The following is a 19,804-nucleotide window of genomic DNA, read 5'->3' as shown; positions in this document are numbered from 1 at the left end:
TAATAATTATATAGACATTATAATTAGCTATTATTTTAAATTATTGTTATATTATTATTAAACAATTTGCTTTTTTACCATTTTTTAGAGCATTTACCCGATTAAAACCATTTATTTTCAGTGTTTGTTTGTTTGTTGTCATTTAAATGTGCATTCTATTCCCAAATGCGCCAATATTCATCACCAAAAAATCGCAATAAACACTGCTGCGTTTCGTTTCTTATTGCGTCAGACAGCTTCAGTAAATTAGCTTTATTAATGTGCGTGTGTCAGACGACCGACGGTTTAACTTGAGCTTCCGAGAAGCGGTTCTGTAGTACAGATATAATTGTTTGTTTAACTTGTCTCTGATGCATGGAGCCATATCCGCGTTCACTAATTAGGCTACAGTCCAGGTTTTGATTTGTGGCAATCAGGATTAGTTTCATCTCTTAAATCCAGGATCGAAATGAGCTAGTTCCGCCTTTTCCAGTGCTACAGCACCGAGTGTGACTGGGGCCTGTGTGCTGTGCGCCGCGCATTTCCTCGCATTGCGGGCCAATTACTCCCCATATTGAATACGGAGTGGATCAGTCTGTTGGGATTACAGCTGGACACCCACATGGCCGGAGGGATTGTGTCTGGATTTATTTCATGCGGACTTACTGCAGAGGTTTTATGTGCAGGGACATGTAGCCTATACCACACGCAGATGCAGTTCCGAAAAATATAGAATATTGTGGATATTTCCCACCGAACAAGATTAAGTTATATAAAATCAACAATTAATTATTAGCCCGTTTTGCGTGGGGAGCGGGGTTTAAGGGTGGTGTTTCAATGTTTGGTGCTCTGTTTTTATGCGTCAAACTTTAATGTAGTTTTCCTATAGGCTATTTGCTTGATACAAATTAAACAAGGCCTATTTTTGAAATCTATACTGCATATTTCTAAACTGTGTAAATTGGCATCAAGTAGAGTGCTGTGTTACAACCTACCGCACTAACACGAACTGGAAATGATAGACAAATACATTTTGTGCTTTAATTTATTGTGGTAATCACTTGTACTTTTTATGTCCTCCCCATCCCCATAAAGTAAAATACAGGGAGTTCACCCAAAAATGACAATTCTGTCATGATTTACAACTTTTCTCAACGTTTTCTTTCTTTTGTGGAACATAAAAGATGTCTTTTCTTGACCTTAAAGTCAAAAAGTCAAAGAGGGTCTGTTTCTGAAATTACTGACTTTCATTGGACAAAAAATCGTTCTTCAAAATATCTTCTTTTGTGTTCCATATAGTAGAAAGACAGACTGTCTTAGACAGTCATACATTTTTGGAACAACACGAGGGTGAGTAAATAATACAAACTGAATTTTTGGTTCAACTATCCCAAATCAGCAAAAATTAAATAATAAAATACATGCAAATACATAAACAGGCTAACAACTCTAAAATATAGGCGTACATAACAGCCAATGTGTGTGTATGTATTAGTCACTCTCACAGCTCTGTCAAATGTAGTTTATGCACAAACACATTTTGTGAAATCTCAGTGTGTCCAGTAAATTTACGTAAAGTAATGTTATAAACCCTCTCCGTCTGCTCAGCCCTGATATTTCTAGTTTTTTTTTAACATTTAAATATAAAGGATGATCTTATAATTGAACATCCATTAATAGGTCAAATCAAACTATAAGCAAGATATATATATATATATTTGTACCTTGTTACACCATGTCTGTAAAACCAAAACAGTGTTTGGATATTTTTATATATAAAAATGCTCTCCCAATAAGAGAAGTGAAAATAAAACAAAAACTAACATTGGCTTGTGCAAATTAGTGCGAAGCACCTTGTACAAAGCACGTTCAGTGAGTTTATGATTATGATGATGATGATGATGGTAATGATGATGATGATTATGATGATTGGTTAATTGCAGTAGACTGTGCCTGTTGAAGGTGGCTGGATTTCTGTAAGGTCCACGTATCCCAGGCTGCAGCGAGAGAGGGCCGCAGCCGCGGGTGTAAGGCGTGTAATATATTTAACTACGGTAAAGTAGTGTTTTGAGAATTGGTAATTGTTCACATCCTTCTCTGGTCACGGGGACACTGTCCAGATCTCACCGTACACACACGTGTGGGGTTTCTGAGGTGCATGCTTACATGGCACACAGCCAAACGCGTCTCTCCAGCTTGTTTCCTGACATAAAATGTTGACTGACTGATAAGAAAAACAGTAGCACAGAATAATAACGCAATCAAGACCCGGCTGATAACTCAGTTATGCTTTTAAGCGACCTCAGTGCTTTCATGTTCACAGCCGTCTCACCTTCTCCGGCCCAAGGCCCGAAGATTGGACCCAACTTCACACTAGCGCTCTTTGCATAAAAGAACCTGTCTACAGTCATAATATTTACTTTGATAATGTTTTCACGACATGGCAACTCTGAAGCGGGGATATATGAACTGTCTAAATATGACAGTCCATGCGATTTGGAATGTGAACTGAATAAGGCTCCTTTTACCCTCTCTCTAGAATTTGCTCTGAATAAACAAGAGACTCGGGTCAGGTCCTCCGATGTGTGATCTACTTTGTAGGCCGGTGGTTAAGCGTGACATGCTTGGCCCTTAAAATATACCCTTTTTGTTAGAGGGGAACGGACAGAAAAATATACAGAATTCTCTGTAATTATGTATAAAGGTTTATTTTACTTTGAAGAAATCGCAGCCGATGGCGGAGGACTGGATGTGCGCGGTATAGCCGTACGGGCTTCATGTTGTCTGGAGTAATCTAGCCTCGCGACTGGTTTGAATTTGCTGCCTCGCGACAGCAAAATTGTCGTAATCACAATGTAAACAGATACTTCCTCTCCTATCAGAGCGAATCGACAAAGTTAGTGAATGAGGGAACTTTCACTGTTAATTGTTGTTTTCCTTCGTACTATGATTCAAAAACACAAGCATAATTATTTGTAAGTGCTACTTTGATTTTGTAATTTAGTTTGAAAGGGGCTTAAGGTGTTTCAGCAAATTATTCACTTAGGTTTAGTTGTTCTTGCATCTCTTCTTGGAAAGCAAGACTACGTCAAGATAATATACTCTAATATACTATGTGCTACAGGGCTGCTACTAGGTTGTTGGATTGTGGACCAAATCAGAAAACTACACTTTAAAGAATTATTGTTGGTTTAACTTAAAGTAAGTTACCTGGTTGTCTTCAAATTTTGAGTTCATTGAAATTAAAAATTTGAGTTGATATAACAAAGGAGATTGGTTTAATAAATAAAAATTCAAAATATTCCACCCAATGCACCATATACACACTCACACAGTTGCATGCAAACACAGACAAACACTTTCTCATCCCTTCTTTCTCCCATGCATGAACAATGCATACATATTATTTCTAAACAAAATAGATAAACATTGTAACTTTTCTACAAAAAAAAAAAAAAAAAAAAAAAATTGCAGGCACATTTGTTCTATACCAAACACAAATTAAACTGTAAAAAGGTCTACAAGCTTTTACATTTTTTTTTACAGGCATCTTCACCATTCATCAGTTTGAAAACTGTTAACACACTGTTGCTTCCACACAATTTGCTGTTCTGGGGCCAGTTGCATAAACATACTATGTTAAGACTGTGACTTAAGAACTTGTCAGACAAACTAGCAGTTGGTTCAGGATAATAAGTCTAACTTTTTAGATTCAAATTAGACCAACCTACCTTTTTTATTTTATTGAGTTTTAAAATTTGTGACCAGTCTTAAAGAAAAATATTAGATGACTCTCTCGTAAAACCATTCTAAGCAGTTTATGCAACCAGCCACTGCTAGTGCATTCTCACAATGAATAAATAATAACAAATGCATAACTTTCAGTGATCTACAGCGCATTTCTCATTGTGAACAAACTTCTTAAAAATCTAAAAGTCAATTCAAAACCTTCAGTGACTGACCTATAAAAAACAAGTCTCACCATCTGCAAAAACATTCAAGCAAAATGGTATAATCAGTTTGCTTCATTGTGAACATTGTCATCATGCAGCTGCGCATTGAAAATATCTAAATAAATAAATGTGATATAATGATGTTCTATGTTCTTATTCTTAGTCTGTCATAACTGAGCCACAAAACTTCATCATTCCCTGCAGCAGCACTGGAGATACCGTACTACACTTGTTGATACATAGGACAAGGTCCGCTTTTATCATTTACAGTCGTGTACATACAGGAATTGCTCACATAATATCCTTCTAGAGTTATTAATTCCACCATATTTCACATTCCTAAATCCAACCGTTTTTTTTTCCAACTAGAAACGGAAATATATGATTTAAACCAATAACAACAAGTAACTCAATGCGCACAGACTGAAATCAGAGGCCTGTCATTATAATCACCATTTCCCTCAGTGCGCTGCTTGGCCAAGGAACCAGAGTCAGCCATATATGAAATAGGCTTTATTTATAACTTTGGGAAAACGGTAAATGCTTTTGTGAAATGTGTGTATTTAATAAAAATCATTTAGCATAAACATATTTGTACAAATTAGAAAATAAAGTTTGCTTATTTTTCCATGCATCCCCCCACCCCATCCCGTCTTTATATATCTCTTTTTTAATGCCTCTCTCTTTTCCTCTTTCTCTTTTTCCAGTCATAAAATGGTGCCAGGCTGCGGCATGAAGGCAGGGGCCGTGAAACCGTACCCTCATCATCAGACTGTATACAGTAGAGAGACAGAGTCACACTCCCGGTGTAAGCAGGGCATAAAAACACTGCTGCATGATAAGGAGCTGCACAGGGACTTTGAACATTTTATTAGTATCTATAAAAGAGGCACAGGACGAAGGACACAGTGTCTATAAAGCACTAATGGAGGATCAATTAAGATGGTCAAGCTGCAGAAAGAGACTTTTACAGTGTAGGGTTTTAACACTAACCTTGTCCTTTAACACTAACGCTAAAACCACAAGGCTGGGAAATTAAGCCTAGTTGTAATTCCAATGCATCACCAATATCTTATGATCTGTAACAGTAAAAAAAAGTATAAGATATTTATAAGATATAGTATATTTGTTTGTATAAGAATATAAAAGCGAGCGGCGAAGGAGAATTCCTACCTGCTTTAGTATAGAATAAAAATGATACAATATGCTGCTTTTACACACACACACACACACACACACGCACGCACGCACGCACACACACACACAGAGTTGGGTTTCCATGTTTTATGGGGACTTTCCATATACAATGGTCTTTTATACTGTACAAACTGTATACAGTATTCTATTCCTTAACTGTATACACCCTAACAGAAAACGTTCTGCATTTTTACAATGTAAATAAAAACTGTATTTACTTTATACCTATGCCATTTTATTGTTTGTTTTGGGAGTTATGTTTGTACACACACACACACACACACACACACAGACACAGACACACACACACACACACACAGACAAACACACACGCGCACACACACACACACACACACACACACACACACACACACACACACACACACACACACACACACACACACACACACACACACACACACACACACAGTGTGTTGTGTTTTCATGATTTATGGGGACTTTCCACTGACATTATGATTTGTATACTATATAAACTGTACATTCTATCCCTTAAACTTACCCATCAGAGAAAACTTTCTGCATTTTTACATTTTCATAAAAAACCCCAGTGTGATTTATAAGCTGTTTTCCCCATAACGTTGGGTTTACCTTAAATACACACACACACACACACACACATACACACACCCCTAGTGACATCATCAACTAATGTTTTATATACTGATTTTATGATATCCACTTATTACAGAGTAGCTTGCATTATAAGAGTTAGTTTAGATTTAAACATTTAAATTTTATTTAATAATAAAAATGATCTAACATAAAAGTTATTTAATTTCCATTTTCATTATACTGAAATATAATTAAACACTTTAAACATTGTATCAGAGAAAACTTGGACAACAAATTCAATAAATTAAAATAAATCAATGGAATGTTTCTAAATAGTCGAGTCGCAGGAGGCTACATTGCTAAATAAACATTCATGTTTTCACTGAAAGATTCATTGCTTATATCACTCTTCTGTGTTTACCCAAAAATACTATTCCCTTCATGTATAAGATCTGTATTTTTCAACCTCTATTTGAGCATATATATGTATATGTTCACTTTGACTTTGATCTGCTTTAATATTCCAAATACACACACTTCTGGTCAGATCTAATAAGTCCCGATTTATTCCTGCATCTTCCATACCTTTCCTCTCTCTTTGTCAGGACATAGGATGACAAATTGAATTACATTTTGAACACACGACTGGCCATCTATCAAAAACAAGTCAAAAATCTTCCTTGTGTATGTTTATGAAAGACATTTCTAAACTCTTCCTGACCTGAAATGTTTATATCCAGAGTTTACGTTGTGAACATTTTAAATGTCATCAAAACCACCTTGCTCCAGGGGTATAAATTGATTCCATTTGTTGCCTGCCCAAGCAACTGGCCTCGGCCGCAGGAGCCATACGAGAGGAAAACCGAGAAGCTGAAGAAATCAGTTCTGAGAGGAGACACGGTGGACTTTCAGAGGGCTTTGTAATGAGTGAAAATCAGGGATGGGGTTCAGTGGGAAATCGCATGCCATGCCTCAATCAGCAACATGTCCCAACAACCAGGGAGGCATGTGTCAATCAAACGGATGTGGGTTTGTGGGGAACCAGTAAATCAGTAGTAAGGCTTTTAAGCCATCATTAGAGCAAAACTGAGAGATGCTTTGCTGCACTAATGTTATACATGTTAATATTACTGTCATTAATACCATAAGACCAGGGGCATCCTGCACTATTTGTTTTTGTTTGTTAGATGGGACACCAATGGCAGTTTTGGCTCACTTAATGCATTAGACAAAATTATGATGGGTAAGAGGGGGGGGAAAAGTCTACATAGAACTTCTGCAGGGTAAAGTGCAAGAATAGTCTGATATCATTGTTGATGTGTATTAGATAAACAATCCAAATTGCTTTGCCATTTTGTTGAGTCTGAAGCAACAAAAGAGGGGACTGATAATGTCAGTATTTAAAAAGCAAATTATATGCATTAATATATATATATTTATATATACACAGATTGTATATACAGTCAGTGTGTGTGTGTGTGTGTGTGTGTGTGTGTGTGTGTACAGATTAAGCAATTGTGAGGGCCAAATATCCTAAACGTGAAATATTATGGTAACCGACTAGTGAACACATTTTTATTTTAAAAGGCTTATAAATCGATTTTTATTTTGCATGTTTCTGTGATGGATAGGGTTGGGTTACACGATATATCAGAAAAAAATCATTAAACTGATATAAAATCAATGGACGTCTATGCAATGTCCTCATTAATATAGTGATACAAATGTGTGTGTGTGTGTGTGTGTGTGTGTGTGTGTGTGTGTGTGTGTGTGTGTGTGTGCGCGCGCCTGTGCTTGTTTAATGTAAACTGTGAGGACCAAATGTCCCTACAAAAACAGTAAAACCTGATATTTTTTTTTACATTTTGGAGCCATTTGGTAAAAAGTTTGTGTGTGTGTTCATTATTACATACATGTTTTAGCCTGAGTGAATTTATGTTACACTGGATGCAGTCCTACACCGAGACATTGGACCAAACATTTTTTTAACAAAGACACACACACAAAAAAAGACTTCAATCCCACCAATTGCAATAACTGCTCTTAGACCAAAGGGTCTTCCAGGACAGTTCTGAAGTTTATAAATTCTACTCATTAAGTACCACTAACAAAACTCAGAGCTCATCAGTGAGAGGATATGGCACGTTATCTGCACGTCTAAAACTCTCTCAATCAAAATGGTGTCAAACAATGTCTACAGGATATCACTGAGAGTGTGTATAGTATACTATAGATGGATGCAATAGAGAGTGTGTATGAGTGTCTTTTACAGCAGAAGCAGCGTTTGACAGTCTAAATACTTAAATTTAAGCACATGAAAGTGTTCGAGTGTAAATGTGTGCACAATTTTACAAACATGCAGTAAATGTGCGTATATATAATTTCTGAACCAGAAGGTGTTTTTTCAATACACTTACAATGAAAGTGGTGTGTGCGAGTGTTCTGCAACGTCTATGTGTATCCACCCTCCACGCTTAGACAGAAAGCAGATGTCGGGAATGTGTTAAAGGACAGTCTTGTTGATAATCAACCTGCTATTAGTGAGGTATGTGGCAGTGGTGCTGCTGGGCTGTGAAGGATTGCATTACTCAATCTCTCCAGACGACAAGTGGCTGCTTTCCTCTTAGTGGAGCGCAGCACACATACAAATGAGTTCACACTATTTTGGAGCATCTCCCCCTAAACTCTAAATCTCTCTGGAGTGAGTTATGGTCAAGAAATGGCTCTCCATTTCCTTCTGTGGTTCAGAAGGTCCTGTTAACATGGGGTAAAGTAATGCAACCTTATTCGATTTCCACCATACGAGGGGGCGGAAGGAATCTTCATCATTTTTTGACCCACGGATGAGGTAATAGCTTTACTTGGTTTACAAGCTGGACTAGACTGGGGGTCTGAAAACGTGAAAGTTAAAAAGACACAGAAAGTGTTATATGATAAAGTGGGATTGGGCGTAAAAGGGATACCAAGAAAGAGAATAATCAAGAGAGGGTGGGAGAAAGTCAATCAATGCTTTCCCTTCGTTTGACCAGCGGCCAAGCAGCGAGACTCAGAGCTGTGGCCGAGCTCTTCTGAGACAGCTGCAACATTTCAGGGCTCCAACTCAGCAAATTTCCATCAGCTGCTGCTGCCAGAGACCACAAAACGCTTTCAAACAACGGCTCACTTCAAGAATTCTTGTCTCAGGGAGGAGAAAGACTGAGAGAAAAAAAAAGATGGCTGGAGAAAAGTATCACAGTGCAGCTGAGTGAGCTCGGTGCATTAGGTTAGCAGATTTATGCAAACTGTGCCCTGGCAGAGGAGTTTGATTGGCCTTCCATGGCGAAATTGCTTGCAGGTTTAGAAGACGATAGAGAAAAGTGTGAGAGTATGAAACGAAGACGGCGTGTTTCGTGTCAAACCCTTCAGCCTCTTCACCATACATTAACACTTGTCACAGATTCCCATTAGGTCTAAAGCCAGTGGCGAATATTTAATTACCAAACCATTTATTTCATTGTTAGGAAAATAAACCAATGAAACCTCAGAATGCATTAGGCTGGCTGGTGGCCTCTCCTGTTTTCACCTTCTATGTTGATAACACCCAGTACACCCTGCAATTGGCCCGGTGCACTGAAATAATGCTCCTCTTATACACCACAAGCCGGTCTGCTCTATTAAAACCAGCTGGCCGGCATAAGTCATTCTTTATTTAAGTTCAATTAAGAGAACAACTGATTTAATGAAGGAAGCTATTTATACACAAGGGTAACTCATCCGTGCCGTCCATCGGCTGAGCGCCTCACAGGCCAAGGGGAGACCTGTCTCAATAAACTAGACCATTGACACGGGGTGCTTGTAAAAACAAGTGGGCCCAATCCATTCGTGACCGAACGCAAGCGACTACAGGCCGCCTTTGTCACAGACGGTCTGGCAAAAGGGGGTTTTGGTTTAGAGAGAGGAGAAAAGGGGCTTTAAGAAGAGATTGGATTTGCTGTTTGCTGATTAGAGGGAAGTACGGAAATCATTTGATCTTAAAGGTAGAGTTGGCAATTTCAGAGAGGCTCAGAGAGGCTAGCAATAGTAAGCTAGCTTTGAAAGCACAAGATCCCACCCTCCCTTCAGAGTGTCTCCAAAGCCATGCCTCCTCTAAAACATGACAGCGTTAAATTACCTCATGTCTCATAGCACATAACATTACAATAATAATAAATGTAAACAACTTAGTTGTTCTCTAGTTGTACCACCTGACTGCTGTAGATTTATTTGGGCGTTGATATCCGAGTTTGAGGACGTGAACATCTCCAGGTAGAACGTCGCAAGTTTACATCTCGTAATTACGGTGACAACATGCGTGAAAGCAGCATAAGCTCGTTGTTTTGGTTCAGGAGAAACTGTAAAAGGCAGCTACTGTTTGTTTGCGGAACTCGGAGACTGTCGAAAAAAGAAAGAGAAACAAAGAAAAAACATCTATACTATACTGGATTACGACAGAGACGAAAGCTGTCACATGGACAGGTTTTAAGAAATGACACTTAGAATGGTTCAAGTAAAGCACGAGTGCTTCAGAAACTATCCCTCAAAACTCCCCTAATGTAGCTTTTCAAGTGCTGTGTATGCGCGTTCTCTCATTCCCTGCGCATTATAAAAGTGAAGAGCTATGGAAAGTAGTGTTTGAAGTCTGGGCCCAGGCCCCAGCTCAGCAGTAAAGGGACTCCCCCTGCCTTTCTCTGGCCGTATAAATGACAGCTAGTGAAACCAGAGCTGCCGGCCCTTAGTAAAAAAGCCGGACTATCTGCGCCGCCCTCTCAGTTAATCAAATCTGCCGTAATTGTCATCTGCGGATTTTTAAAGACACAAAGGGGAAATCGTAACTTGACCCATGCCTCTTGACTCGGGGTTGTCAGAGTTTGTGTATAGTCATGCTCCGTCGTGTGTTTATGTGTGCGGCCGTACGAGCTTCAGGGAAAGGCCACGGCTGTCGACTTCATCTTCATCTCACGCTGCACAAATCTTTAGATCTTCAAAGCCAGAGGAGTACAACAAATCACAGCGTCTTGTGAGTGTAAGCCTATAATAACAGTGACAAGGCATGACACCAGGGAGTAGGGCAGTCGAAACAATGGGGGGACCATATGGGATGTTTTTTGGGAGGAGATGGAACTATTTAAGTAGTAAAAGAACATTTGCAACCCAGAGGTGAGCGACGGGGGAGCAACTACACAATGTGGAATACGCAGGTCGGCATAATATATATATACCGCCTTATGGAGCGATTATACTCCTGTGTCCACTCACTCAGCACTGAAAGAAAAAACAAAAATAGCTTTAGCGCTTTCGTATCCCACAGATGAACTTCAAACTTCACATTAACATGAACTTATCACCTGACTTCAGCTGTTCTGAGGTAACAGAGATATCAGCGAACTGGCTGAATGTGCTTATTTTGCTAATAAAAAGCGAGCATTTGCGAAGGGTGGGGTTGGTGAGGTGGAAGAGGCCAAAGCAGCTGCAGAGATGGTGTGCACGTACTGTTGTGGCTGGACTGGGACGGGACATTGCTGCAGCGTTGATTGACAGGTGCCGAAGACCTGCGTCTGAATTTGCACAGCTAGACTCTGACAGCGAGCCTTGACTAATACCATGTCAACGGCAGGGCTCACATTTGTGGGAGGAAAAGGAAAATGTTATGATGTTACCAAGAGAGACGGAACAGAAAAATTACACTCCATTAAGATGAGTTAGTCGCAATCTTTAACGGGAGCTTTTACTGTGGGCTGGAGACAGCTTTATTTGTCCACCTCTAAGAAAAATCATTTCTCTGGATTTAAAAGCTTTTTCCTTCAGGAGTTAGAATTCTAGCACACTTTACAAAGCACATGTTAAATGGTATATTTTACCACCACAAATAAAGATCTGTTACAGTATAATTGCTAAATATACAGACTAGCACCATCAAATTTTGCCTGAGTGAAGGAAGAGTCATTAACAAACTTTTGACTGGTTACAAAATTTGGGTACCTACCAAAACACTAACAGAACAATTCACATGCACAGTGGGGTGCATGTCATCTGATATAGCATTCTACTCTGCCTTTAAGCTACTAAGGCACTAGTCTGTTTTCAAGTGCTCAAATAAAATAAAACCAAAATGTATTTTTGCAAACTGAAACAGAGACCCACTTACAATTGATTTAGGATAATCCATATGCATTTTGATTATCCTGCAAGGAAAAACATCTGTGCGTTCATTTACAAAATATCAATCCAAGTGCCATTTATTTGAAAGAAAACACAAAACACTGTTTTCATGCTAAATGTTTCACAAACCCTAAAATCAAAATAATTATTTTGTCAAATGTTGAAATATGTTTATAGTTCATGTAATGACCTATGCCTGTGGTTAATCTGGCAAGAGACCTGCAACTCAATACAACCACAAAGCAAACTATGACAAACTGGTAAAAAAAAAGAAAAAAAAGCGGAGAATTCAAATAAATAAATAAAAGCTGACTAAGAAAAAATGAATGTGACTGAACTACATATATATAGAGAGTTCAGTCACATACATACATACATACAAGCTTGTCTTAGTAAGTGAGTGTGCATATGTGTACAGTATGTGTATTAGACAGACTGAGTGGCACATTTGATATGGTCAACACAGGTGTCCTGGAGGCCCACAGTTGCTTTGAGTCCAAGAGCTTGAATGAGGATTGACGCGTTTAACTCGACAAATATGAAAGCCATCTATGGAATGATATGAGAGGAGGGCGAGGAAACTTGAAACGCTTAACTCGTTAAAGCTTGAAAACCCACTCATAATTTATGCCTGAAAATATAGGTAATAACATTAATAAATCTCCTGCTTTTGGATATAGATTGTGGCAATTAGTTTTAAAAGGAGGCGATTGTTCACACACACTGCAGAGATTCATGCTTTCTCAGCTTTGGAAGCAAAAGTCTGTTTTTGAGTCCAACATGGCATAAATCTAGAGTTCAAAACTAGTGTTTAAGGCTCGAATATTTTGTTCACAGCCTACGTAAGTTTGTTTTATTATTCCGCTTTAATAGATATTTGTTTGGCCCAACACAGCTTTAGGTAATAGTTTCCATTTGAGACAGCAAGAAGCTGCCTGGAGAAAATAAACACAGGTTTTTCTTTCTTCTCATCATATAACCGGGGGAAGACATAAGGGTTTCATCTATCACACATTGGAATGGTGCAATTACACCAATGTTGTCATTTGAAACTGATACGCAAGGGAAGCACACAGAAAGTAAATGCGAACCCCATAGAGAGCACGATGATAACCTGCTATTTCTCATGGCTTTTATTTTATCCTCGCTCTGCAGGTCAGATATTTGCATGTGTGACTTGTTAGACAAGTGTGTATGTGTGTGAGAAAGTGTGAAAGAAACTCTACCATATTACTACACTGGGGAAATATGCACTTTATCACCTCAGTCAGACTCAGTACATTTGATTTTGGTTCCACTCAATTTCAATCGACATAAATTGTGCTATAAAGAAGTGGAGAAATGTAACTCTCGATTTCTCTTTGAGTGATCTCATCGAGTCAGACAGGCCTCTTGATATGAGAAAACCACAAGCGCTAGGAGCATATGTGCTCTGTGTAAATGTGTTCACACAGGCCTTGCACATTTAACAAGCAGATTTCTCTCTGATACGGCAGACCCATGTGTTTACTCAAGCCTCTGACCTTCTCGCCATGACACTTTCACTGCTGATATAAATACCATGGCCATGCAAAATCATCATGCCCCACTCAGGTAACCAAACACGCTTCACCCCATCTTCCCCATTGGCCGCATCACATCACATGCCTGACGCTCTGGCCAACCGCATCGGAGAACCATTACTGCCGGGGGATATTTTTATACAAGGCTTGTTTGTTGAGAAGGCATCTGTAAAAAACTGGAGAGGTGGGGAATGTGTTGAGGAATTGGGTTCCACGTAGAAACTGGATCACAGCGCCTACGCTAATATGTCCAAAAGGACTGTAATTATGAGGTGATAATGCCTGCTGATCAGGTTGCTTGTTGCCAGTGAGAGGGAAGCCCCCACTATTCCCAGAGCCAGGAGGCTGATGGGTCTTCCAGGACTCAGTGATGCAACCACCTCGCTGACGGGTTGCATGGAATGAGCGGGCACAGCAATGTACTGTTGACGAGATCCCATCATCTACATGATGTTTCAGGGTCACCGTGATTTTGCCAAGTAAGACATGTTCCTGGATCATCATATTTTGTTGATCCTGGAATAACATTCCTGCCCCAAAATTTAGTCCTAACCCTATCCCTACCCCTAAACCTAACCCTACCCAAACTTTTCCCTAAAATCAGAGGGAAATGATAGGTGAATAACACTGATGTTCACACCTCACCCTGGTTTTAAGCCTAAACTTGACATAAACTGTAAACTTGTTCCTCAAATCTGATTGGTTGATTGGAAAGTTGTTCCAGGATCAACAAAGATATTGATCCAGGAACGTGTGATACTTGGTGAAATCACGTTTACCATGTTTCAGCGTGTTTCTTATAAGCAAAATATTTGCCAGTGCTGAGGCTGTTACAAGCCTTTAGTATCTAATGTCCAAGTCAGTCTTCTGACATCAGTGCGTAGTGAAAAACAGGTCCACTTAACGTTTCGTATTGTCGCAACTGTGACAACCGGGTTGATGACAGTCGTTTTTTGTCTTGAATTATTTTCATAAAGTGCATTTTAATGTCTTGATGAATCAATTTAGGGTATTATAATGAACAAAAAATCCCTATTTAAAATTCTTGAAAAGAAAAGGTCAAGTCAATGACTGTCCAGAATATTTGACCTTTTTATGACAGGTTGTAAACTGTCATGAGGTTTGAATACCCCAAAAAATTATATTTATGAATTTGATATTAATTTAAAAATACTTATATACACTATGGGTCAAAGATTTGGAACAATTAAGATTTTTTTAATGTTCTTGAAAAAAGTCTCATGTTCACCAAGGCTGCATTTATTTGATAAATAATACAGTAATAACAGTAAAAACATGAATAATTTGAAATACTGTTACAATTGTAACAAACTGTTTTCTGTTCATTTGCTGCTCAAGGACCATTCCTTATTATTATCAATGTTGAAAAATGTTTGCTGCTTATTGTTTTTATCTAAACCGTGATACACTATTATTCAAAATGTTTGGGTGAATTTATTGTTTTAATGAATACTTTTATTTGCATTAAATTGCTCAAAAGTGACAGTAAAGACATTTATAATGTGAAAAAAATCTATTTAAAATAAATCGTAGGATTCTTTCGACCAAGAATCGTAAAAAAGCAGCAGGATTTCCACAAAGTTATTAGGCAGCAACATAATAATAAGAACCATTATTAAAAATTAAGCAGCATAACAGCATGTTAGTATAATTTCTGAAGGATCATGTGACACTGAAGACTGGAGTAATGATGCTGAAAATTCAGCTTTGTCATCACAGTAGTAAATTACATTTTAAATAGTAATATTTCACAATATTACTACTTTTTATTGTATTTTAATCAAATAAATTCAGCCTTGGTGAACATGAGAATTTTTTTTTTACTCTATAATTATTCATAACCGGAAATGCAATGCACCTATAATGTGTACATTCACATGTATGCAAGGAAAATATTTTTCTTATTTGATGGTTACACCACATGAATAAAAATAAAAACTTGAAAATGGTTAAATATATATATATATATATATATATTTTTTTTTTTTTTTTAAATGTCTGTTTTAAATTATATAGTGACCCATATAATTGAGTATATCAAGGTAAAGTCAGGTTATTCCGAGACGATGCATTTCTTACCATCAGTATGCATAAATGTTGTACTAAGTACTGCTGTATCTATATCATCAAGCTGTCATAATAGTGATGCTTATCGGGGTTATGTGCCAGCTAAGGTCAGAGACCAACAGAAGTCACAGGGTAGGCTAGATATTGAATAGCTGATAGTAGCATGTGGAGGTAGAGGTCAGGTATGGGCCAAAGGTCATGATCAGGGACACCATGAGAGGCATGGCTTTATCAGCTCTGTTACAGAAGGGTAGACAGACGCAGTGGACTGAGAGACGGAGCCTTAATTATTCCTGACATATGTGGCCTGGACCCAGTTGCTCCACACAGCAAGCAATGTAGAACCCTATGGAAATATACCAAGCCTGTTTATTCACCGTCTCACTTTCACACTCATTTCCTTTTCATGTTTTCGGATTATGTTCAGATTTTCCAGGCTGGAATTTCGAATGCAGGGTAAAAAATAAAGGAGAAAAAAAAGATTTTAGCACTCTTTTCACTACCGCCTTGACAATCCTTAATTTAACAAAGTATGCAGCTGATGCTACTCTAATGCATGTTTTTACGACTCTCGCATATAGCTTCATTGTGATAATTAACAGTTATTAAATGTGTGTGTCTGTGTTTTTTTTTTAAATAAACTAGAAATGCTGTGACTAGTTTCCCCGACTGGTTCAGAACAGCAGAAGCAAATGAAGAAAAGTCTGGTCGTATATTTGTAAGCAAATATCCTCTACACTTATGGGATATACACATATTGGGGTGACCGGGGCTAGTTGTCACAGAAGTTGTCCAAAGGGCTGTATCTCAGAAACTATATGGTTTTGAGGCAAAAATGTTTCTCTAGCAATGGTTTTGTATATTGGATTCAAACATCTATTTTAAACCCTTCTTAAGCTAGATTTTTTTCTGAATTATGTTCTCAGAACTAAAATTCTAGTATCATCAGAGACTTGTTATAACTGTTGTGTAATCAAGTGAACACAAAAATCACACAGACAATCTGACAAACTCAGACAGGAGTCAATCAGTTATTACAGAAATTGACGTACCCTGATAAATATTAAAAAGTCGTAAAAAGTTTGACAACTAGTCTGGGTCTTCACAACATTTCTGATTTACTACTCTTAGTAATAGACTATCTTAAGTAATGTGAATTTTCTCTCTTTTCCAATTATTTTCAAACAATGCCATCCAAATTAAACCAGAATAAAGAATAATTATGCTAATATTCTGTGAGTGCTAATTCCGTGGGTGAAATGAAGTGAGAAATACTTCCTTGATTTTTTAGATATTGCTTTTTCCAACTAAATTACTTTGGTAGACAAATCAAACAGACAAATATCATGTTAGATGCGGAACAGGTTCTTATTGGTTTGAGGATTGATTGATGAAATGATAGCAGGTATCTCCATGGCTTTCCAGGGAAAAAAACAAATATTGCTTGCAAAGTACTTCCAGCTAAAAGTAAAAAAAAAATTAAAAAAAATTGCCGCTCACTGTTTATTGATAGCTAATGGCTTCTCAGCAACTTGGTCTATTTGTTTTCACTGTAAGAAAATATGCATGTTGTTTATAGCTGTGGTTTAAAATAGAAACATTACTCATGACTGCATTGGACATGGTGGTTTGTGACCTAACACCCTTCTTCTTCTGCACTGAAGAAATGCCCAGGGGAAAGGGTTTTAAAAAATCTTTAGACCTTCATTATAAAAACATAGGAGAAGGAGGGGAAAACAGGAGATTATGGAGCAAATTACATCAGGTATCTTTATCACACCCACTTTCCGTTTCACACACACACACAAAAATGAAACTGGGGCGATCAAACAGCCCATATAACACCCCCATGTACGGGGCCGCCTATGGTCCTGTCAAGGGCCAGCAGCTGGGGGACAGAGGAGAAGGCGGGTGGGTGGGGGGTGTCTGACCCAGGGTCCAGGTTCTGAGTACTATTGCAGACAGGTTGGCTCCAGTAGCAATGAGTCATGGCCGTCTGTCTATGTTGCCTGCAAGCTGGCCAAAAGGGTCTTATATTTTATCATGATGCTAACCACTGCTTCATTCACTTACAGAGTACTGCCATTTAGCCTACTCAAATCTATGAGAGTCCTCGCACGGCCACTGTGTAGGGAATGGGGTGCACTGGATATAAACACAGCAGACTGGAGTCAAATGCACAGAAATCAATCTCCTTTTGACACGCTCCCTTTAAATGTGCTCAGATTTAAAGAACACTCAGGGTCAAATGAACATTCATCAAACGGAGAACATTCCTCAAAGGAAAAAAAAAAGGTCAAACAAGATATGTAACAGTTGAGAATTGTAATGACAGAAAAACGTAATTTAAGATGATGAAGGTTTTATAATTGGTTGCCAACACATTTATTTACTTAAAATATTAGATGAAAAAAAAAAAACACTGGTGTAACGACTTGTTTGATATACACATATTAATCCATTTCAATTTAGAGTAGCCAAAGAAAGAAAGATAAAAAATGTGATTATATATTTATTTTAATTGATTGACAGCACTAATAGATAATGTGTGTGTACGTACAGTGATAAACCTGCACTGTATGGATATTCATTCTAATCTCTATTTACATAAACACATCTATATTGTACAAGTCACTTCATACAGGAACTTTAGCATGGCGCTTATCAATAAAAAAAATCACTTCACAAACAACAAACCCTCCCTTCCCACTGAAGCAAGTACGAAAGCTTGAAATCCTCAGGAGCGGACAAACTGAAGAGTTGTGAATGATACATGAAATTAAATTGAACCATGACAAAGTCATGAATAGAGAGGACCCCAGGGTTTGAGTTCTGAGGAAGCATGTCTTGAATTCAGGGGTAGGTTGGACCACGAGGCTCTAGTTGACCAAACACACATTTACTATTAACTTTAAGTGAAATTCCCTGTCAAAATTGACAAAATGTGTGTCTCCATTCTGCAACCAGATACTAGGCAGATGGACATCCTCCAGAGGAGGGAGATTTTACAGATGAGGCTGCGAGCCCTGAACTCTTTCATTGTCTCTTTCCACCGTCTGCACTTGCACAGACCTTCTGCAATTGTTCTGGGAGAAAAAAAAAGTGAAAGCCGGATCAGATCGCCTTACTTTTTCAGGAAAAAGGGTGAAAAAACACGCAACCAAAGACCCTTCGGAACTCGGTGTGAAACAGAAACACACGAAGGCAGTGAGAGCTGATGAGAAAGGGTGAACAAAGATGTCATGTTGAGCAGTATAACCTCAGGCGAGGTAACAAATAGAGCTCTCAATTGTGTCTTAATTTGTGTCTCACCACAGACCTTCCCCTGCTAACGTCTGGTTGCTATTATCATAATCTATAGCAACATCCACCTTAAGCTTAACGCTGAAGACCTTGAGCTGATGTAATTTCAGTGTAGCACAGAATTAGGGTCAATGATATGATTCTCTTTTTTTTTTTTGTCTGATCTATTTAAGTCCAAGTCAAACATCCAATAACTTGAATACACCTCTTCTGTAGACCTCATGCCCCAGAGAAACAAGCGCGCTGCCATTTGTAGAATTTTTTTGTTTGAACTTCCATTTTTGTGGTAGCTCTGTATATTTTGATGGCATCGAAAAGTCGAAGAGTAATAAACTGGTGAAGTGGATTTACTTATTGTAGAGTTAACAAGTGCTGTCAAATCGATTAATCGTGATTAATTGCATCTAACAAATAAGTTTTTGTTTATATAGGCTAATATATCTGTATATTTATAATTTTTATATGCACCCATGTATGCATTTATAAATATGTGTGTATATGTATATTTATACACACACACACACACACACACACACACACACACACACACACACACACACACACACACACACACACACACACACACACACACACACACACACACACATATTAGATAGATAGATAGAGAGAGAGAGAGAGAGAGAGAGATAGATAGATAGATAGATAGATAGATAGATAGATAGATAGATAGATAGATAGATAGATAGATAGATAGATAGATAGATAGATTAGATAGATAGATAGATAGATAGATAGATAGATAGATAGATAGATAGATAGAGAGATTGATAGAGATAGATGCGATTAATCAATCTGACAGCACTAATGTATGTATGTATATATAATGAAAAAACAATGAAATTGGAAAGTTAAATGAATTTGTTACAAATATTATGATTTAAGACAATATTAATGATCTCTTATATTTAAGGTGTAGATTAAATGTTACTTTTTATTTGATGGTTACACCAC

General features: G+C 37.9%; 1 long non-coding RNA gene across 1 annotated transcript in view; it reads left to right on the top strand.

The window, feature by feature from the left end:
• Positions 1-5,350, top strand: part of LOC307149319 — a 35,949-nt gene extending 30,599 nt beyond the window's left edge. Inside the window, exon 3 of the long non-coding RNA XR_013819549.1 lies at positions 4,640-5,350. This is a non-coding gene — a long non-coding RNA (uncharacterized lncRNA). The remainder of the gene's footprint in view (positions 1-4,639) is intronic.
• Positions 5,351-19,804: the final 14,454 nt, after the last annotated feature.

The sequence above is a fragment of the Squalius cephalus genome, assembly GCF_949319135.1.
Source record: "Squalius cephalus genome assembly, chromosome: 21".
Classification (NCBI taxonomy): domain Eukaryota; kingdom Metazoa; phylum Chordata; class Actinopteri; order Cypriniformes; family Leuciscidae; genus Squalius; species Squalius cephalus.
The sequence above is the reverse complement of the archived record's forward strand: the minus strand, read 5'-3'. Positions and strand labels throughout refer to the sequence as shown.